The following is a 22757-nucleotide window of genomic DNA, read 5'->3' as shown; positions in this document are numbered from 1 at the left end:
AGAATCGCACGCCACACCGGCCGGCCGACAGTAGAAATAAGTGTAGCACAAACATCGGTAAGGAAAATATAAAAGTGGCTACATAAAAAGAAACTTACCGCATATGAACTTCCAAAGGAGTCAAAGATGGAGGCTGACAAGAACGAAATGACATAACAAGAAATAATAACGTTAGAAGGTGAAACTGTAACGAAAGCAGCAAAATCCAGAATAATAAACGAAAAAAAAAAGAAACACAAACTGTAAGGCACGAATGACGTACCACCCAAATCAGTTGGTCCCTACTGCCTGCCGTCAATCAGACGCAAAATTTTAAAATAATAAAAAAAATTGAAACGACGAATCAATCACATAAACCCTCCGGCAAAGACACAGCAATACCCGTCGGCCTACCATTGTAACCAGAAAATATCAAAAGGACAGAAAAACCTCCCTCCAGAGAAACCAAAAATGTAGCACTCGCACAAGATCTTACAAATCACGTCTACTTTTATTAAGAAAAGATGCCGAAAATAAATTAAGAGACCAAAACAAAAGTATCCACATCGAATTTTTAATATACGCGCGTAACGAGAAAATCCAGTGAAATCATTTAACGTTCATCGACAGCAATCTGCGGCACAAACAAAATAACGTCACACATTACGTCATTGGTCAAAGCCGACGGGTGGTATCGGACACTAGAATTGACCCGAATGGTCTATCTATGCCTACACGTAACTACGTCCGTACGGAGTCCTTGGAACAAGGGTCCTCTCCTGCTCTCCAGTGCAGGCTTCAGTAACTCCGGAACTACACTGACTCCTCCTGGCTCGCATCGACATAGATCATTCAGACGGCTATACGGGATTGTGCGTGAGTAAGCAGTTATACGAAGCGAGGAGCAGAAGGGCAATTACACTTCCTCCGCAGCTGTCTATCGGTGTGCTTACGTGTCTGCCGCAGCTATTGTTTGGGCAGACAGGCGGGTGAGGCGAGCCGCTGCGGACACTGCTGGACAGACGGGACAGGCGGCTGTCGCCGTCGCGAGAAAGTCGCCCAGGGTTCGGCGGGGACCGCACCCACGTCCGGCGAAATTTCTCTCTAAAACCGCGAGTCATGCGGCACACTTGCGAGGCGCGACGTCGAATTCCCACATTCGGACGACAGATAGACCGGTGCTCAAAACTTAAGGACGAAACTAAGTTTCGCATGATGTATCACCGCCAAGTAACACATTCCGATAAAGCTTGTAACATACACACTAAAAGCTGCCACAGCGTAGTACAGAACTTAATTGAAAGAAATACGCAGTCAGACGAACAGAAATGTCGCTTCTCTTCAAAGACAACAATTACACTGAAAACACTGGCACTAATTAGTTTTTAAACTTGTTAACTGCAAACTGTGCGCGCCGAAATCACTGGCTAGTAATGTGAAAACAAGTACTTTAAATTTCGATTACAGTGTGTCATCTAGAATCGCCTTGAAACGTCCCCTTAGAAAAATTTATGAATTACTGTGCTGATAAACATCTTACGTTATTTGATTTTCAAACATCCGAGCAGAACTGAACGTACTCAGACATTTCTCTCTTTACTTATTCTGGTCATCACTAAACTGACACACAATATTTTTTTGCGCAACGCAATCTGACTTTCAAAAAATCCCTACAAAAGAATGGCCCTGACTAACAATAACCTATACCTTTCATGAATCACTTACCTCACAAAAATCTTCGTTACTCAAACTACTGCAATACAGCGAGCGCCAATGCTGCCCGCTAAATAAAAGATTCTAACTACTGAAGTCACTAACTACTGAAAGACATAGTTAGCAAATGAAAGATTTTGATAGAGAACAAACAATAAATTTTCCTTAATAGTGTTCAAAAGTCATAATATATATATATATCAGTCCATGATACCCAATATTAAAAATTTACTCTTTCTGATGGACACACGTCCAGATCGTCCGCTCTCAAAATTCCGCCATCTCTCTCCCCACATCCACCACTGCTGGCGGCTCACCTCCAACTGCGCAACGCTACGCGCTGTTAACATTCAGCTGCCCAACACTACAATAGCAAACAACAATGCAAACCAGCCACAGACTGCACACAGCACAGCCATCGATTTTCATACGGAGCGCTACGTGGCGTTACCAATATAAAAACCTATACATCCTACTTACAGCCTTTGCAACAATACGTGTAAACACGAACGTAACTGTCCGAACTACTCTTGATGTTTGTGCCGTCAATTTATCTAAGTTGCAACTTGTGGTGTCACCGCCAGACACCACACTTGCTAGGTGGTAGCTTTAAATCGGCCGCGGTCCATTAGTACATGTCGGAGACGCGTGTCGCCACTGTCAGTAATTGCAGGCCGAGCGCCACCACACGGCAGGTCTAGAGAGACTGACGCACTCGCCCCAGTTGTACGACGACTTTGCTAGCGACTACACTGACGAAGCCTTTCTCTCATTTGCCGAGAGACAGTTAGAATAGCCTTCAGCTAAGCCCATGGCTACGACCTAGCAAGGCGCCATTAACAATTTCTAGAGAGAGTCTCACTTGTATCATCAAGAATGCTGTATACAAATGATGGACTAAAGTTAAGTATTCCAGCAGCTACGTACTTTTCTTTATAGCATTCATTACGTATCCTGTTTCAGACCTAAAGCAAGCCTGCGTGTGTAAACGCGTGCGTTTCGATTACCCGTCACTGTGGACTGGCTGTCTTGTCAGTCCACAACACAACTGACTTCCTGTAAATGAATTCGAAGAGTAATCGTCAGCAGTGGTCACAAGGGAAACTCCCCCTCAGAGGTAACACAGTCCAGTGGACAGTCGGCCGGTGTGGCCGAGCGGTTCTAGGCGCTACAGTCTGGAACCGCGCGACCGCTACGGTCGCAGGTTCGAATCCTGCCTCGGGCATGGATGTGTGTGATGTCCTTAGGTTAGTTAGGTTTCAGTAGTTCTAAGTTATAGGGGACTGATGAGCTCAGAAGTTAAGTCCCATAGTGCTCAGAGCCATTTGAACCAATTCCAGTGGACAGCCCGTCAAAAGCCAAACACAGAGCAAGAGTGAAAACAGAAAGAAGATGTACTGAATTGCGAAAAGAAGCAAAACACAAGCAGCGACCAGTGTAAGAGCAAGAAGGGCAACGTAGAACAAACGACAAGAGAGCTGGGAACGTGGATAAATGAAGACATTGTTGGACTACGTAACGGGCGACACGTGTTCAAAGCTCGCTCGAGCCAATTCTTTTTTTTTTTTTCGTTGTTCGCCTTATACAAATTTGCATGTGTGTCGTTGTGTAACGGTCGTTTGCAACAGCGAGGTGTGAGGTAGGGACCTATGTGAGGTTCCATGCCCTGTTTTGCATGTCTCCTCTCATTTTCATCAATTTTATTAATGTTATGTGCCATTGCATGGTATTACCAGACTGAATAAGGTTATTTTAATGAGGGTATTTGTGCTGAGAGCCCAAAAAAATACTTTTCACTTGATTCCTCTACATGTTGGGTTAGTTCCCTGGGTGGTCTGTGCGAGGCTGGTTAAATGGCTCTGAGCACTATTCGACTTATGAGGTCATCGGTTGCCTAGAACTTAGAAGTAATTAAATCTAACTAATCTAAGGACACCATACACATCCGTGCCCGAGGCAGGATTCGAACCTGCGACCGTAGCGGCCGTTCGGCTCCAGACTGTAGCGCCTAGAACACCACGGCCACTCCGGCCGGCGTGCGAGGCAAGCATCGGAGGACGTGGCACACAGCATTTCCGGTTGGGGCTGCACTTCCCTGAATTCTGAGGGGTTCGTACAATAGACTTAAGCGCCTGACAGAACGACTGACGTCGGTCGAGTTTCGCGTATCGTATGCAGGGTGAAATGACCTGCGAGACATCTGAGTGTCGTCGCAGTTTATGTGTGTACCCTTCCGGCGCGTACGGAACGAATATTCCTGGCACCAACTGACTGAACTGTCCTCTTGATTCTGATAATACTTGTGGACCGTGCCGTGCTGGGTGCGACTGTCTGGCGCCGGATGGCCGGTGGTCTAGGCAGGTTGTTTTCGTAGTCGGTCAAACGGAAGGTTCAGTGCCCTCAGCTGAATAGCACTGGCATGATTGGTCAACTTAAACTGAGGCTAGTTGACATCATAAAGCCCTGCTCGAAATTGGAGGGAAGGGTCGCTATTGGAACGAATGATGTTCCTAGTCAGTGTGGGGAAATTTTGGAATCAGCACTGGATGCTGATTCACAGTTTTCGAGGAGAGTAGGGGGTTGAGCGATGCTGGCTTCGCTCTTGCATCGCATCACAGAGGAGATTCGGTCGGAGTCGGACTGTCTTGCGAATTGGTCACTCGTTTTCGGAAGGACTTAGGATACTCGGACAGCCTTCGCGGCCAGGGGTTGACACAGAGTTGCTGGACGGCAGAAGTCGGCGCCTACATCATCATGACGCTGCCTACCGACGACGTGATGCAGATTTCAGTGCTGGTATAGTATTTTGGGGCTCCGGCATTGTAGGACCTTATCAGTTTTATACTGAATCCCTCAGCAGCACGCGCGCTCACTTTGTTGCAAGTCCATCTTGCTTGCTTCTCCATGTGATCCCATTTGAGCTCTCATTACTAATTGCGATACTGCTATATAGTCGGGAGATTAATCGTCAGTCTGTTGCATAACAGACAGCAGGAGCCCCTTGTTCTCAAAAATAAATAAATAAATAAATAAAAATGGTTCAAATGGCTCTGAAGACTATGGGACTTAACTTCTGAGGTCATCAGTCCCCTAGAACTTAGAACTACTTAAACCTAACTAACCTAAGGACATCACATACATCAATGCCCGAGGCAGGATTCGAACCTGCGACCGTAGCGGTCGCGCGGTTCCATACTGTAGCGCCTAGAACCGCTCGGCCACCTGCGGCCGGCCTTATCAGGTCGAAGAGAGAGAGAGAGAGAGAGAGAGAGAGAGAGAGAGAGAGAAGATTTTTTCTGAGTAGATAACGATTTTTATCAAATTATTGTGAGTGTGCACTCCTTATTTTACCAACTAGCAGGGTCCACCATCATTTTCTTCCGTTACCGTTGCGCGCATAATTAATTAGGTGGTAGATAAGGAGGGGGTTTACTGCATGTCTCGTTCTCATGCAAAATTCGTCTGAACTAAAGAGGTACAAAGTCTTCTCCACCCCGGCACCTCGCACCTATAACGACAGCTGATTCGGCACAACTACTTTACTAGCAACCGAAAGGAACCGACTTTCGAATGGGAACCGGTCGCGTTTGACGACAAGGCGACAAGTCAACCGAAACCTCCACCGGAAAACACGTCTAGTGTCTCATACACGGAATTAGTTACAATGTGTGCGTTATATGATTGGAATCTCTTATCGACGGACCCAACTTTTTACGACTGGTAAGTCAACGACATATGCCTTCTAGCGCGATACAGGTGTTCGTATGACTGAATGTGATCACTCCCAAGGAAATGATAGTTGTCACATAATCTGCAAAAAAACAGTTTCACAGTCACACAGTTTCTCTGTGCTCTGTCAAATGATACGTTTTTAACGTTTTTGAAGTTGCGTTCCGTTTTGGAAGTCTTGATTCTTGAATTCCTTTGTTGTAACATAGTTCACACTGGTTTATTTGTTGTTTTCACTTCTGGGAGACGTCTGTGTGGTATCTAGCCTGCTCTCACTATTCATCACATTTACTTGCGACGGTAACGTACCCTTACCAAATAACTCACAGTCTATAACCAATGTATAGCGTGAAAACTGCCAAGACTGCAGAAAGAGTGCAAACAAGTCAATGACCGCACGGACAGTTCATAGTGTTGTGAAAAAATAAAGTGAATGGCACGAGGTAATTTTGTACACGACTCGCCTATTAGGCAGTCCTGCACTATGATCGTTTATCCACGACGCCGTTGCTGCTTCAGACTGCTCTGTATTGCATTTTTTGTTCTTGGACCGTTCACTGTTTCTATTGCTTTTTTTTCTATAGTTCAGTACACCTTCTTCCTGTTTTCATGCTTGATCTGTGTTCAGTTTTTGACTGTCTGTCCACTGGGTCATTTTACCACTGAATCTGAAGGGGATGCGATTGGGAGTTTAGCGTGTCAGAAACACTTTCACGTGAAAAAATGGCACTCAGTGGTTAGATTGTTGCATAACAGAAATCTGCCCTATTGAACGTACATGAATATTTCGCAAATGTAATCATCATCATCATCATCATCATTTATTGCCTTATCGGGCCTTTAAGGCCTACAGCAAGAAGAACAGAAGGAAAAGTAAAGACAAAAAGACTTACAAAAGTACTCTATACAGTAGTAAAAGTTACATATGTACATTACAGCTTAAAGAAGAAACGAAAAAATAAACAGGGCATTCAATCAAAGGTTTAAAAGGCAAGAGGGATACATTACAGAAACAAAAAACAAAAAAAAAAAAACACACACGCAGTGTCTGTCAATTACACGAGAGGAGGGAGCTGTTGCAGATGGCAGTCCATCTCATCCGGTCGTTGGCGTCCTCCTCCACGGCTGCTGGTTCCACTTCTTTCAGGATCGTTGTTATCCTATCCTTCCATCGAGTTCTTGGGCGTCCTCTAGGGCGTTTTCCTGTGGGTTGAGAGTGGAGGACTCTGTTTGGAAGGGATCCGTCTGCCCGTAGGATGTGGCCAAACCATTGGAGTCTCTTCTGCGCCAATATTCGTCCAATGTGTGGCTTTCCATACCGCTGGTATAAATCTTCTTTTTTTCTTCGTTCCCATTTACCTTCCATGGCATTGTAGATGGGTCCATATATCTTCCGAAGTACCTTCCTTTCAAATGCACATATTGCTTCTTCTGCTGTTGCTGATGTTGCCCAAGTTTCACAGCCGTATAAAAGTACTGGTCTCACCAGTGTCGTGTATAGGTGGATCTTGTTCTTCTGCGATATCAGCCGAGATCTGAAAAGATTGTTCAGGCTAAAGAACATGCGATTAGCATTTGTTATACGTTGCTGTACTTCTTTCGTTACTTCACTTCTATTTGTTAGTATGGAGCCCAGGTACTTGAACTCTTCAACTCGTTCGAAGGTATGCCTGTCGACATCAATGGAAGGAGGGAGATCTCGGCGGCGTGATACAACAAGATATTTAGTTTTTTCCTCGTTCACCACCAGCCCAATTTTCTCTGCATTGTGGAGGAATCGGGAAGTATCCCTGCGTACTTGCTCTAGAGTGTCGCCAAGGATCACAACATCATCAGCAAATGCCAAGATTGTGTCTGCTCCCACCATCTCCATCTCTCTGGTTCGACAAGTGTCACGGCTTACTTTTTCCAGGGCCAAATTGAATAATATTGGCGCCAATGGATCTCCTTGTCTCAATCCATTTTGTATACTGAATGATGGTGATAGTTGATTACCAAACCGCACTTGGGCCGTAGACTGAGAGTAGCAAGCAGCAATTAAGCGGATGTATTTTGATGGGATGCCAAGTTCCTCTAACGTTTCCCATAACGTGGCGCGGTCAATGCTGTCATAAGCTTGTCGAAAATCGATGAAGATGAGGTGTAGATCCTTATTGAATTCGTAGAATTTTTCTATCAACTGCCTCAGAGTAAATATGTGATCAATTGTCGATCGTCCAGCAACGAACCCACATTGATAGGTCCCTACAATTCCTTCAGCCAGTGGTTTCATGCGGTTTAGTAGCAGTGTTGTAAAAACTTTGTAGCCAATTTCAAGTAACGAAATCCCTCGGTAGTTGGATACATGAGTAGCATCTCCCTTCTTGAATATGGGACATATGATTGCTCCCTTCCATTCCTCAGGAATAACTTCTGCTTCCCAGATGGTAGAAATTAATCGTTTCAAAGCACCCACCAGTGTTTCCCCTCCCAAGCGAAGCATCTCAGCTGTGATACCACTACCTCCTGGAGCCTTGTTGTTCTTGAGTGCTTTTAGGGCAACACTGATTTCTTCCTCAGATGGTTCAGGGACTTCAACTCTGTCAAAACGGGCATCCGTCTGTGTTGTCCCTACTGGTGGGTTGTCGGGATTCAATAGGTTTTCAAAATGTTTTTTAAATAGGGTTGCTTGCTCTTCTGGCGGTACAACTTCACCCGTCTCATTCGTTAGGACCAATGTACGTTGTCTGTATGCGCCTCTGGCGAATCTTGAGGCCTGGAAAAACGAGCGTGACGACTTTGCTTCTTCGACTGCAATCAACAGACTTTTGTGGTGGTCCCGTTTCTTCTTTCTCATGAGTTGGTCCGTGTTACGCCTCGCTTCGTAGTAAGCTACCCTTGCTTCTTCCGAGAGTTGCTGTAGCCATTTTATCCTCTTCGCTGATCTAATCTCAACAGATTCTCGACATTGTTCATCGAACCAAGGTTTACTTCTTCGTTTTGCATCGCAAACTAGTTCTTCATTTGCACTTTCTAACACTGCATTCCTCAGCAGCATCCATGCGTTCTCCACACTGGTAGGGTTCTCTGTTATTGTGAGATGTTCTGCAATTTTTTCTTGATAGCGCTGTCTCACTTCTACATCTTTCAACTTATTCTTGTCGAAGCGGACCATCATTTCAGAATTTCTTCTCCACATGGTTGAAAGTTTCAGACGTAGTTTGACTACCACTAAGAAATGGTCTGAATTCATATCTGCCCCGCGAAAGGATCTTACATGCTCGACACTACAATGATGTCTTCGGTCAACAAGAACGTGATCGATCTGGTTCATCGTACTTCCATCTGGGGATATCCAGGTTACTTTATGCACTGCTTTGCGGGGGAAGTATGTGCTTCTAACGATCATTCTCCTTGTATCGGCAAGGTTAATTAATTTGATACCATTCTCGTTGCTTGTTTCATGGATACTATCAGGCCCTATCGTTGGACGATACTGCACTTCTCTTCCCACTTGGGCATTGAAGTCTCCCATTATCAACTGAATTGAGTGTCTTGGGAGTTTGTCTACTACATTCTCTAGTTCTAGATAGAAGTTATTCTTTGTTTCTTCATCGGCATCCTCTGATGGGGCATGACAGTTGACTAGGCAGATCTTATATGGTTTAGCGTGTAAAATCATCCAACAGATTCGGTCGTTTACAGGAGACCATTTGTTGACAGCCGATATCATTTTATTGTGTACAGCAAAACCAACTCCAGAAGTCCAGGCTGGGCTTAGCTCATTGCTGTTAAAGAGCGTGTGAGTATCTCCAATCTTCATAACACCCTGAGGAAGTCTTGTTTCTTGAATTGCTGCCACTATGCATTGATATTTACTCAGTTCTCCTCCAAGTTGTTTCATTCCCCCCGTCATGATTGACCTTACATTCCATGTTCCAATTCTAAATCCAGAAAATCCATTTACGTATCCAGTTTCGTCACCATTTTGATCCGTCCAGTTTTTCCTTTTGTCTTTTTCTTTAACCAGAATCTTTTTTTTTACAGAGGATGGGGGGTTGGCCCATCCTCTAACCCTCCTCCTTTCTCATCCGGGCTTGGGACCGGCAATGGCGGAGTTATTTCGCAAATGTAATACAATTTCTAATTGTTTGTCCAAAGATTCTTTTAGGGGTTACAGTAGTTTCTTACCTGGCAACGGATAACTCGGCTCGACTGTGTTTGCACACTCTCTTCCCGAAAATATGATTTACTGAGTAAAAAAATGGTTCAAATGCCTCTAAGCACTATGGGACTTAACTTCTGAGGTCATAATTCCCCTCGAACTTAGAACTACTTAAACCTAACTAACCTAAGTACATCACACACGTCCATGCCCGAGGCAGAATTCCAACCTGCGACCGTAGCGGTCGCGCGGTTCCAGAATGTAGCGCCTAGAACCGCTCGGCCACAGCAGCCGGCTTTACTGAGCACACAAAAGGGCAAAGGCGTGACTTTTCATCGAACAGTGAGGAAACGTTTCATTACAGCGTCTGCCCCATAAGTAGAAGGGTGATTTAAAATTATGTTAAATCCTTTTAATAACACAAGAGCAAATAGTGCTAACATGAAGTATGGTTGTTGTATGGCTGGTTGAATGCATCCTCTGAAGATTAAGTTTTGGAATGTGTTCAGCTGTAACAATTGATGAACGGGGAGGGATTTTGTGCTCAATGTTTATTTACCTCCAGCCCTTCTAATAGGTCAAGTTCGTTTCCCTTTTGTTGGCTGCACGTTGCACGTCTATGTTAACTGAGTAATTGCGACCTTCCAGGAACTCTGATTCCTGTTATCTCCAGCTATGTTCATGTTCAGTCACTCTGACTGCTGTAGCTCTGCCTGTTTGACCAATGTACAAGTTGTCTATTCGTAAAATATCTAGTGGTGTTGCCAGCAACTAAAAACACCACTCACACTGTAGGGAAGCAGCCTACTCACGCCGTAATAAATTCACATCAGTCTTTCCATTGCGTGCCAGCCAGTCTGCTGTAACTAGCTCTGACGTCATAGATGCTGCGCAATACTTTAAAAATCAAGTAAATAACCTGAAACGTTTCTAGCATGTCAGGAGTAATACTAAATCAACATGTGTTGAATGTCAGTTCAATAACTTTAACCATTTTCGAAATTTGGATGTTTTCTGTAAAAATCATTGGCGCAACAGAAAGGAGCTAGAAACTTAAAAATTTATATTTAGATTCCTTTTTCATAATAATTTAATAGAAACAGTACTTTGGATCTCACAAATTAAAATTTTAGTTGAAATTCATGATTTTCTGGTTTTTGTCTTAGAAATTAAGGAAGCAAGATGGATTAAGTAGGCGAATAAATAAGGCTAGGATGTTTAAATTTAAGTAGAAGGGAGATCCGCTATAATCATAAAGATGTGAGAAGTTTCAATTGAATAACTGTAAAACTATAGCGATGGCGTATCTCCAAAGGGCAAGTTCAGAGCTCGTCTACTGCGTGTAGTGTAATTAAATTAATTCTCTCGCCCAAAATATTTTACTTAGCCACGTCAGACTTTTATTATGATTACTTACCTGTGTGCTGAATGCACATTTAAATTGAGAGCTTCATCGGCCATCAGCAAAGGAAGCGATGATTTATTCTATAACTTAAAGTGGTGCATTACTAGCCCAGCGGCTAGTCGGGAGAGTCGATTTGATCAGGCGTTCCCTTAGCCGTCCGCACCGCGGCTTTATATATAAGAACGCTGCCCGAGGAAGCAAGGCCCCAGTTCTCTCCAGACGCTGATTAGCGCACCACCTGTGCCGGGAGTCGCGTCGCGTCGGTATCATTGCTATAAACAGCCTCGGATGCCGTACTAAGTTACTCGGGATACGCGTAACCATGAAATCATTTTCGAGCGAAGTGCTAATTCTGGGATGACTTTAATGATCTATCTTTAGTTTGCGTATGTCGTATTTTCACGAGCCGCTGCGGGACACACATTCTACCATTATTTAGCGTGGCGTTTGATGAACATTATCATCAAATTATGGCGAGCATTCACTTAAACATTTAATTTGGACAGTTATAGTTGCATCAGCGCATTAGACTCTGAACTGCTCTGGTAGTTGGATTGTGTGGTTCCTTTTTTTTTTTTTTTTTTTTCTTCATCTGTGACTTTCAGAATATAGCGAACGTTTTTTCACGATCGTTTTTGATTATGAATCCCAGACAATCTCCTAATTCCTCAGAGCTATAAGGTGTAGCTTTAAGTGTATTTCTCAGATTTGAAGTGGGCACTAGGAATTCTAATTACAGGCTTCACGTTTTGCTAATCACTTTCTGGTTGCCAATATTGTACTTAGAGAGCCAGTGTTGAGAACGGCAAAAGACAGCATAAATAATAGGAACATATTAAATAATTAATTTCCACCCGCCGCCCCACAATTGGTTAATCGGCCGGGAACTGCATTCTTTTCTACATAACATACTACATTTATATAACAATTAATTCCACCAGCCGCCCCACAACACGATTCACAGTGCACAGATCACGCTGAAAGCTGCAAACTGAAAATTACGAACACTGTTCACTATAAATTTTGTGAGGGATGTCAAAAACGTACGAGCTTTTTTTTTAAGCTGACTACAAGAAAACTTCACGTAATAAGAATTTTTAGCCAAATTCACCATTCACTACTTATAAATATCCGTTATAAATTACAATCTTGCACCTGTTTATTTACTTGCCGCTTTCAGTATTTGACTCCTTAGACCCACTCCTTACGAATTCCTTTCTTGCGCCGAGTTACTTATCACACACTCGCACTTGTACCTTATGTCCCCAGTTATCAACTAAAACTAGTGACATGTAAGTTTTTCCCTGATGTCTGAACGTATTCCAACGTAGCAAGTTATTACGAGCTGTCATCTTGCATTGAAAACGTAGCTTGACGTGGAGCCGGGAGGAGGGCAGATGTTTGGTTCTCACGCCGGCACAGCCGAGGCTGCTGCTGGGCCAATCGAGCCATGTACTTTTTGCTTACCGCTACTTGCAATACGTTACACGTACACTATATGAACCTGAAGAAGTACTATTAAATACAGTATTAATCGATCATTTTCGTACTTGGTATACCAAATTCTGTGGATAATGTTGTGGATTGGCAAGAGAGCCAATCCACTATGAGAGGAAGACGAAAGGCACGCGTTTTAGCTCACGCAGGCTGGCGTGAGGTCTGGAACAGGTCAAGAAAATGAGACTAGCAAAAAAGGACGTAGCTGTGGAATACTTAACTTTAATACATAAATGGTGAACATCGCTCTTGACGGTACATGTTTTACAGCATCAATAGTAACTGGTAATGGCGCCTTGCTAGGTCGTAGCAAATGATATAGCTGAAGGCTATGCTAACTATCGTCTCGGCAAATGAGAGCGTAATTTGTCAGTGAACCATCGCTAGCAAAGTCGGCTGTACAACTGGGGCGAGTGCTAGGAAGTCTCTCTAGACCTGCCGTGTGGCGGCGCTCGGTCTGCGATCACTGATAGTGGCGACACGCGGGTCCGACGTATACTAACGGACCGCGGCCGATTTAAAGGCTACCACCTAGCAAGTGTGGTGTCTGGCGGTGACACCACAGATAACACAACTATACCGTTAAAATTTCAAATCGATAACTTGAATACTTTCGAAGGTATAAATTTTTTCCTATAACACATAACTGCGCTGGCACTGTGAAACTGAGTTAGGTAATGTAATTCATTAATCTATAGTATCAACTAAAACTACAATCAAGAGGATAGGTTCGCATAATCTAATTTTCTGAAATTTCATTCAGCTTCATTACTACAGATTTCTGACATAATTAAAAATACTTTGGAAAATTATTATTTCGTCGTGTTTTGGTTGTGCGTGTTTTGGAGAGATTGGGAGGGTGCGTGGAGAACATATCTAAAGTGAGAATGTGGTAATATATTAAAACTACGCAAATGAAAGTTGCTATGCAGGAGGGAAACTAATGACGCATGTCAGAATGACCTTGATTTCGTAAAAGGCAGTCTAAAAGGTCTTGAGTATTAAATTTATTAGTAATTTATATTGTAGAAAGGAGTCATATTTTGTTTTCATTAAATTTAGTTTAGTTTCGAAATTTCGGGATTTCTAGTCTAAATTTCTTGTGGTAACATTAAAAATATCGTCAGTTCGTCAGTGTAGAAGTGCTCGCGATGATCTCATTGGCTGTTTAACATACTAGCTAACAACAATTCAGCATTTCCAGCTCGTTTGAGTAGGGGTTTGTGCCTCAGATCTATGAGTCGATGTAGTCGCTCGGGAACCGTCTTCTAGTTAATACTTATGTTAAATCTCGCTGGTCAGATTTGTGGCAAAACGAAAAATTACGCGCCTTTTATCGGTTCTCACGTCGTTGACGAAGAGCGACTACAGTGCTGAGTATTTTGTGAAAGTTTGTTTGAGCCTCATGAGTGGTTTATTTAGGGGAATACTCGTGTGTGAACATTTCATGTAATCCATAATCTCCGCGTGGCGAGTTTCGTGTAGATAACATTATGGCGAGCATTTCTTTACAAGAAGTCTGCTGAACGATTGAGAGTGTTCACTCGCAAGTAGTCGCGGGTCAGTGACTATTTAGGACGTTCAGAATATCGGGTCAGACTAAATATCTTCTGGCTGCTTTTGGGTGTGAACTTGTTGCAGAGACACTCAGTAACATTGTATAATTAACGTCGGGATATTAAATACGGACTTGATTTTCTGTGTTTTGAAGAGAACAAACCAATTAAAAGGAAAATTTTGATAAATTTTCAAACGACTCCTGCAAGAATCCCGAACGCCCGATAGTTTAACTAATTTTCACATGTGGCCCACGGACGTGTTACGTGGCCTTTGCGTAGTAGGTATTTAGTCAACACTGCATTTATCGGATAAACCAGTATCTACCACCGCAGAGTCAAGGATCAGACAACCTGAAGCTTATCCACGTAGGTGGACAGATTGTTTAAAGGATAGTGAGACAGCACAACCCGCGCCGCCACAGTTATGTCCTGTGAGCCTGTCCCTCCTTCTTGACAGTGTTCTCCGTATGTTCCTTTGTTCGCTGTTTCTGCAGATAACGTCGTCATACTTTTTCTTATCTTTTTGTCTCATTTTCAACATCCTTCTACAGCTCCTCTTTTCCAGCTTTCAAGCAGTCCATCATTCACTAGAGTACAATGTTGTGCTCAAAAAGCATATCCTCATACACTTCTTCCTCGAATTATGACTAGTGTTTGACACTAGCAGACTCTTTGTTATATCCTAGCCAGTAATGCCAACCGAGCCCGCTGCCAAAAGGTTGGCAGCATCAAAGTCCGGACGCCGTCCGCATAAGCAGCGCCAGCGATACAGGAAATCGCCGCAAGTCTGCGCGCGCCACCGCTGGCTTCTGGCTTCTTAAGCGCTGGAGTCGCGAGCGCTAGGACAGTTCTGTATTCGCCGCTCAGTTGTATACTCGCCACCGATTTGTGTACTTGCTAGTCAGTTGTGTGTTCATCGCAGCAGAGTTGTTGTTTGTCGTCAGCCGACGCTGACCTAGCCGCTCCGACTCGAACTAGACAGATTTCTGTAGACACGGAGTTCACTACTGTGTTTCTGTATCTTCGTTAATAAAGATAAGTACCGACTTTTATTTAATCAGAGTGTTTGGGTTTTCATCTTTCTGTTCACTGTTCCAGCGGATCGGTCGGCCCGCTATTAAAAGTGTGGCGGTGACTTCGTAAGCCGTTTCTACAGCGAAGTGTTTGTCGCTACGAACACCGCCACAAAACTCTTCATGGAGAGGGATGTCCACTTTGCCTGCGCCAATACCTACTTTTTTATTTACTCCTTCCTTCGTCTGTCACTTGTTATTTTTCTTCCAAGACAGAATCCCTTAACTTTCTCCACATCGAGGTCACCAGTTTTAATGGTAAGTTTACCTCTAATCAGACTTTAGCTACTGCTCATTACTTTCTTCTTTCTTCAAAATACTCTAAATCCACACTGTATATTCTTTAGACAGTTCATTCAATTCTTCTTCGTCTTCAGTGAGGGCAGCAGTGCTATCAGGCAATTTCATGATTGATATCTTTTGTATAAAACATTCTCAAACTTCCTGCCACTTCAGTTCAGGGTAGAACAATTTTCTTCGTCAGGAGAAACTGACTGTCAGTTTCCACTGCGGAAGACGATGGAAGTAATCGTCGAAAGCTCGAGGTTATACCATGAACTGCAGCAGCCTGACGTCTCAGAATGATTTACACAAAATTATGGGAAGCGACACGGATTTCGTCATGCTGCGAGACTCGTGAAAGACTTCGTTCTCACCTGATATCCTTTTATCGTGGATTCTAACCCACTTCTCTTTCATTCCCTCCATTGCTTCTTCGATGGTTAGATTGAACAGCAGGGGCTAAAGACTATATCCAAGGCTTACACCCTTTTTAATCCGAGCACTTAGATGATGTAAATTCTTGTTATTCCCTCACGGTTCTTGTACATATTGTATAGCCCCTTATCCCTCTTTCTCCATAGGATATCTCGGTTTTTCTCAGTCTTCTGTACCACTTGCACGATTTAACGCTGTCGAACGCTTTTTCGTGATTGACCAATCCTACATAATAACTTGATTTTTAAATTTGCTTCCCTTATGAAGTTGTATTGTAACACCCCACCCGTCACTTATCTTGTTTTGGTGTGTGTTCACCCCAGGAAATTAACTAACAGAGAGTGCAGAACTGCCGCAATGTCGGATAACTCAAAGAAAGTAACAAGGCCCTGTGACTCCTGATTGAACTGCGGTGGCAGTGTTGACATTAATTGATTCAGAATTGATCCATTTTAATTAAAATGGGGCTCACATTGAAGTTATATTCAGCTGTTGAACACCAGATGCAAATGTTGAACATAAAATTAATTAAGGAAGTGACTTGGGATTTCAACTACTTCATTGAAAGCAGATGCAGTCGATTAGCACAAATTTATTTTAACTCACGACCTTCAGTCATCACGTTACATGACTCTCCTAACAGGCAGTGGTAATAAATTGCGTTTGCGTGGAGTAAAGCGCACTAAATCAAAAGTAATTCCTATCGACTGACACAGGTGTAATGCGAAGTGCGAGAAGAATTTTACAATACGCAGCCCATGAAACCCTCGTGGAAACTTTGCCAACGTGATACAACAAATTAATCAGTGGCCTAACTCAAGCCAGAGCGGGCGCAATATCACCGAATTCAGTGTGGCCAGGCGTCGTTGTTGTGCGGACGTCGGCCGACCTCGTGGTGCTGCAAGGCTGCTCTCGTCTATTCACTCCTAGCTATCTTGCTCAGTACATAGCTGAACGAAAACTTTCTATCTCCAACCTCAATCGTTCCGTTTGCTAAGTCCTAAACTGCAGAGATGCTCACTCTCTCTCAGGCAAGCTGAGTAAAGAGCGCCACGTCCACACTCTAGGCAAGCTGGGAATGGAAGACCTCTACGGAGACTTCTGCCAGTCCACTCTTCGCCTTGGTTTCCCATCCAGCAAAATCACTTACGCCAATTGTAGCGCAAGTCGCTTTAATTATGCGTCGCTTCCCAGCGCCGACCAATGCCTGCTCTGGGAAGTGAACAAATTCCCACAAAATTTCCCTTCCTCTCAACTTCTGCTATTTAGCTCCTCCCAGGCAAAAAATGGCTCTGAGCACTATGGACTTAACATCTGTGATCATCAGTGACCTAGAACTTAGACTTAAACTTAACTAACCTAAGGACATCACATACATCCATGCCCGAGGCAGGATTCGAACCTGTGACCGTAGCGGTCACACGGTTCCAGGCCAAAGCGCCTAGAACCGCACGGGAACACTGGCTGGCGCCTCCCAGGGCACCCATCAAGTTTAGGGTCTGCACCAAACACCAATTTTTCCGGAATTCTGACTCCCAGGAGAGTACTTCAAATTCCTTTGTCCTATGTTCCCATCGGAAGCCGGCGTATTTCATTCTGTCGCTCTTCACCTGATTTGCTTCAGACTCTGCGGACCGCGAATTCAGCGTGAAGTTGCTATAGTCACGAACACGCACATTTTGACCTCTGTTGACTGTTCCACCGTAGCTTTGTGCGGCTTTCTCGTATGTCATAAAAGTTCTCCGTCTGCTTCCCAGTACACGAGCATGGGGTCAACCACCGCGCCTCACTGTCACTCATCTTAAGGCAGCTGGAGGCCGCGCCCCACTATCGCTTTCTCAGAGTTTGAGCCGCCCTAAGCTGCCTATTGTCGCTTCCCTTCACTGCTCCCCAGCCCGGCTGCGGTCAACTCTGAATACTTCCTTGGGATAAACTAGCCTCCAGTATATCGACGCGTTCCACAAAGTTTTCATGTTGCGTGAAAGACCATCACCCAACATTAATTATCGCAATACATCCTCTACAAGATGCATTGTGTCTTGTGAGTCATTTTTGTTCAGCCCTACTGTTCACTCAACGTGAGTTCAGTGATCTTTAATGACTTCATGTAAGGGGCATAGTTCTTGCCATCTTAAGTATAGTTGAAAGATTTGTGTGTTTGGGAATGGATGTGCATTAAAAACACCTACTATAAATCTTGTACTATAGTACTCCAACGGTATGTAAAAGGAAACACCTGCCCCTGCGACACATATCGGAATGCTCACCAACAGATGGTCTCACAGTTTCGTGGGTTTCTGGAAATTATCGCCCGCTAGCTGCGTCCCCCTCACGGTGACGTCCGAGACGGAGAGTTTCTAGCTATCCCCGGCGAGGCATCCTCGTGCTTATGAAATGAAGCGCCCGTGTGTTTGATAGCCCGTAATTGCAGGCTGCGCCCGCCCGCAGACCCACCGAGCGCCGGATGAGCTAGGGGCCAGGTGAAATGAAGGCATCAGCGACCCCCGCTGACCGCCAGCCCTGCTCACTGCCGATGGTCCGCCGGTCCGCTGCTTTACTGCGCTGACCTGCGCGACCCCGCGGCTCTGTGTCTGGCGCACTGGCCGGGCCAGCCAACTAGCCGTAATTGATGCTCCACCTGACTGCGACTTCCCACAGGGCACAATGTACGGCCCAACGGTTCGATTCCGAACGACCGCCTTTCCAACTCCAGACGGAGAAACGCACGTCTTATTTACGCTCATAACGCAGCTTCGCAGACAGTTTATTGCGCTTGCGTGGGTAAGCGAACCTGGTTTGCACCGTCAGGGTCGAATGTAGCTGTTGCTTCATCCAGCGGTAACGAAATTAGGTACATTTACTTTATAGTTACCTCTCGAACCGACAGTGTCCCTACAGCTTAGAGAGCTATATCATTAAGGCTAAATTGAATAAACTACTACCTGGATGGACACGTTTTGTCAACTGAAACTCTCGATACCAGATGTTGTTCTCGTACAGTAGAAAGCATCTACATCTACATCATGCTCCGCAAGGCACCTAATGGTGTGTGGCGAAGGGTACTTTCGGTGCCACTATCTGATCCCTCCAACAGTGCGTAGGAAGAATGATTGTCTGTATTGGCTCCAATTTCTCGACTTTTTTCCTTCTGGTCAACACGCGAGATGTATGTGGGCGGGGGGGGGGGGGGGGGAGGGGGGAAGTAATATTTTGTCCGACTCCTTTTGAAAAGTGCTGTCCCGCAATTTCGATAGTAATTCTCTCCTTGGTGCACAATGCGTCTCTTGTAACGTCTGCCAGTAGATTTTGTTTAGCATCTCCGTAACGCTCTCTCACCAGCTAAACGATCCCGTGGCGAAACACGCAGCTCTTCGTTGGATCTTCTCTATCTCCTTTATTAGTCTTACCCGATAGGGAAACAATACTCAAGAATCGGGCGAACAAGAACCTTATAAGCCACTTCTTTCGTGGATGAGTTACATTTCCTTAAGATTCTTCCGATGAATCTGAGTCTGGTGTCTGCTTTTCCCACTGTTTTATGTGGTCATTCCACTTAAGGTCACTCTGGATAGTTACACCTAGATTTTTGCGGCAGACGCTGTTTCCAATTTTTTGTCATCAATAGTGTAGCTGTAGAGTAGTGGATTTCTTTTCCTGTGTACGCGCAATATGTTACATTTATTTAAGTTCAGGGTCAATTGCCAAACTCTGCACCATTCATCAATTGTCTACAGGTCGTTCGGCAAATTCTTAATATCTTCTGGCGTTGCTACTTTGGTATAGACAGCTGCATCATCTGGGAATAGCCTTAAAGAGCATCCGACGCTTTCTACTAGATCATTTAAATAAATTGTAAACAGCAACGGTCCTATCACACTTCCCTGTGGTACTCCAAATATTACCGTTACGTCAGTCGATTTTGTTCCGTTAAGAGCGACGTGTTCTATCTGCATGGAAGTCTCGAATGCAGTCGCAGATCTGCGCCGATACTCTGTAAGCTCGTATTTCTTTTCATTAAACGACAATGCGGGAGGGTGTCAAATGCCTTACTGAACTCAAGGAACGCGGCATCAACCTGAGCGCTGTTGTCCACTGCGCTGTGGATCTCATGGAGGAACAGAGCGAGCTGAGTTTCGCCGGATCTCTGTTTGCGGAATCCGTGTTGATTTTTATAGAGGAGATGTTCATTTTCCAAAGACGTCATAATTCTTGAGCTTGAAACATGTTCCATAATTCTACAACAGACTGACGTCAGCGATACAGGTCTATAATTGCGTGGGTCTGTTTACGGCCTTTCTCAAAACCGGGAATGACCTGCGCTTTTTTCCAGTCGTTAGGTACCTTTCGTTGCTGAAGCGATCTACGATAAATTACTGCTAGAAGGGGAGCAAGTCCTTTCGCATAATCTTTATAGAGTCTTACAGGTATCTGGTCCCGAAGCCTTTCCACTACAGTTCTGGACCAGAGAGCAAAGCTCGTCATAAATCTAAAAGTAGATCACGCAAGACGAAGGTGTGCAATGCTCAGCGTTCTTAGTGCAACCGATTACTCAATTTGGCCCCTGAGCACAATGATAATGCTATCACAGTGAGAACAACACGTTAGGTGTCTTCCAGTATATATTTATTATTAGTGGGTCACTTAACAATGAAAAAGTTGTAGGAGAATGTAAAGGATCTTGCAGTCTCAGTCAAGACTGAGATCAACAAGTATGTATTTATGTGGAATCTGGATTCCTTCCTGTGCTTTCTGTCAGACAGCCACAAACAATTAATAGTCTTTGATGACTTCAACGTACATTTCCTAAAGGATTGTAATAGGAAAAATGATCTGCAAATCGTATTTGGATCCTACAATTTGATCTCAGTAATTAACTTTCGAACAGGTGTTGGATAAAGCCAGTAGGACCTAACTGATAATGTTTTCTTTAAAGAAGCTGAAAGCAATAAAATAACTCTTTATCCAGTAACTAACGGTCTCTTGGATTATGTTGCACCGTTAGTTAGGATAAACAACTTAGTACCTTACAGCATAACTAGTGCTCAGTAGAAATCAGCTAGAATAATTAATAACTCCAGGACAAATGTTTTCAGGAATAGTTTACAAGAGATAACGTGGGATGAATTTTATAATAAACCAAATGCTAACATTAAATTTAATCTGTTCCCTAATAAAATCATTTCGATATTTCAAAATAACTTTCCACGTTAGTTAATCAGAAAAGACATTGAACAGCCCAGTAAAAAACCGCGCTTCACTAGAGGGATTAAAGTATCTTGTGAAAGCAAAGGAGAAATGTATCTCTCGGGAAGAACAAGAAGAGATACTGCAGCAATTGCATACAACAAAGACTACTCAAAATTGTTAAAAAATGTTATTAAAAAGTCAATCAACACGCACATAATGTCAGAAATCAGTAATTCCAACAACAGACGTCGGACTATATGGAATGTAGTGAAACTAGAGAGAGGACAGCCAGCCACACAGCAGGGTAACATCACTACTGAGCTGAATGAAATGAGTCACAGGTAGAAAATGAATTTAATAATATTTTCTTAAATATTTTTGGAAGTACAGAAACGAAAAGTTCAAGAGAAAAATCACAGCAGTATATGGGAAAAGTAACTCTCATAAAACTGAATCACACAAATGCACCATAAATTTCTCCTTCTGATATTAAGAAAACTATACATTCTCTCAAAAATAATGGCTCATCTGGCTTCGATGGTATTTCCAATAAACTGCTTAAGATCTGTTACCCTATAATAAGCCTGTCTTATCTCAAATAAGTAATGCATCACTACGTCGGTGCATCTTTCCAGTGAGACTGAAATATGCCGATGTCACCCCATATTTAAGACAGATTTTAGGAAATATGTCAATAACTACCTACCTGTTGGACTGCTGACGTTCTTTTCCAAAGTTTTTGAGAAAGTGATGCATTGTAGAATACAAATAGGAGTATTGCACAGTCGCTATATTGGTCACTAAGTGAGAAGCCACCAGCTGATAAGCCTACGACTTTATTTGACGTCTTAATCATAAATGTAAAGATGGTGTGCAACAAACAAAGCTGTCACGATTGAATCGTTTCCCCAATTCTGCATTCCTGTAGACAACAAACAAACCGAATGCCTCTGCGTAGGCGAGCCAATTTTCGACCTGAAGCGAAATGTAGGGTGCCTGGAGTTAAACTTCCGCTCCTTGGGACAACCCCCATGCAAAACGAGTGGTCGTAGGACAATGGAATTTACTGAAAACATTCCTAAGTACACAGGGAATACAAATATCGCATAAACCATTTTATTGTCCACTGGATGGGGCAAAAGTTCTTAACTGCAGGAATTGGCGAACTCTCGGTTTAATAAGTCACGGTTGCAAAATACTAAGACGAATTCTTTACAGACGAATGGAAATACTTGTAGATGACGACCTGGGGGGGGGGGGGGGGGAATCAGTTTGGATTCCATAGAAATGTAGGAGCACGTGAGGCAATACTGACTCTACGACCTATCTTAGAAGATAGGTTAAGGAAAGGCAAACCAGCGTTTACAGCATTTGTAGACTTAGAGAAAGCTTTTGACAGTGTTGATTGGAACACTCTCTTTCAAATTCTGAAGGTGACAGGTATAAAATACAGAGAGCGAAAGGCTATTTACAATCTGTACAGAAATCAGATCGTAGAGGGGCACGAAAGGGAAGCGGTGGTAGAGAAGGGAGTGAGACAGGGCTGTAGCCTATCCCCGATGTTATTGAATCTGTATACTGAGCAAGCAGTAAAGGGAACAAAAGAAAAATTTCGAGTAGGAATTACAGTTCAGGGAGAAGAAATGAAAACCCTGAGGTTTGCCGATGACATTGCAAAGGACTGTTGAATGGAATAGGAAGTGTCATGAAAAGAGGATATAAGATGATCAATACAAGCAAAAAGAGGATAGTGG

Source organism: Schistocerca cancellata, chromosome 10, assembly GCF_023864275.1.
Source record: "Schistocerca cancellata isolate TAMUIC-IGC-003103 chromosome 10, iqSchCanc2.1, whole genome shotgun sequence".
In the NCBI taxonomy this organism is placed as follows: Eukaryota; Metazoa; Arthropoda; class Insecta; order Orthoptera; family Acrididae; genus Schistocerca; species Schistocerca cancellata.
The sequence above is the reverse complement of the archived record's forward strand: the minus strand, read 5'-3'. Positions refer to the sequence as shown.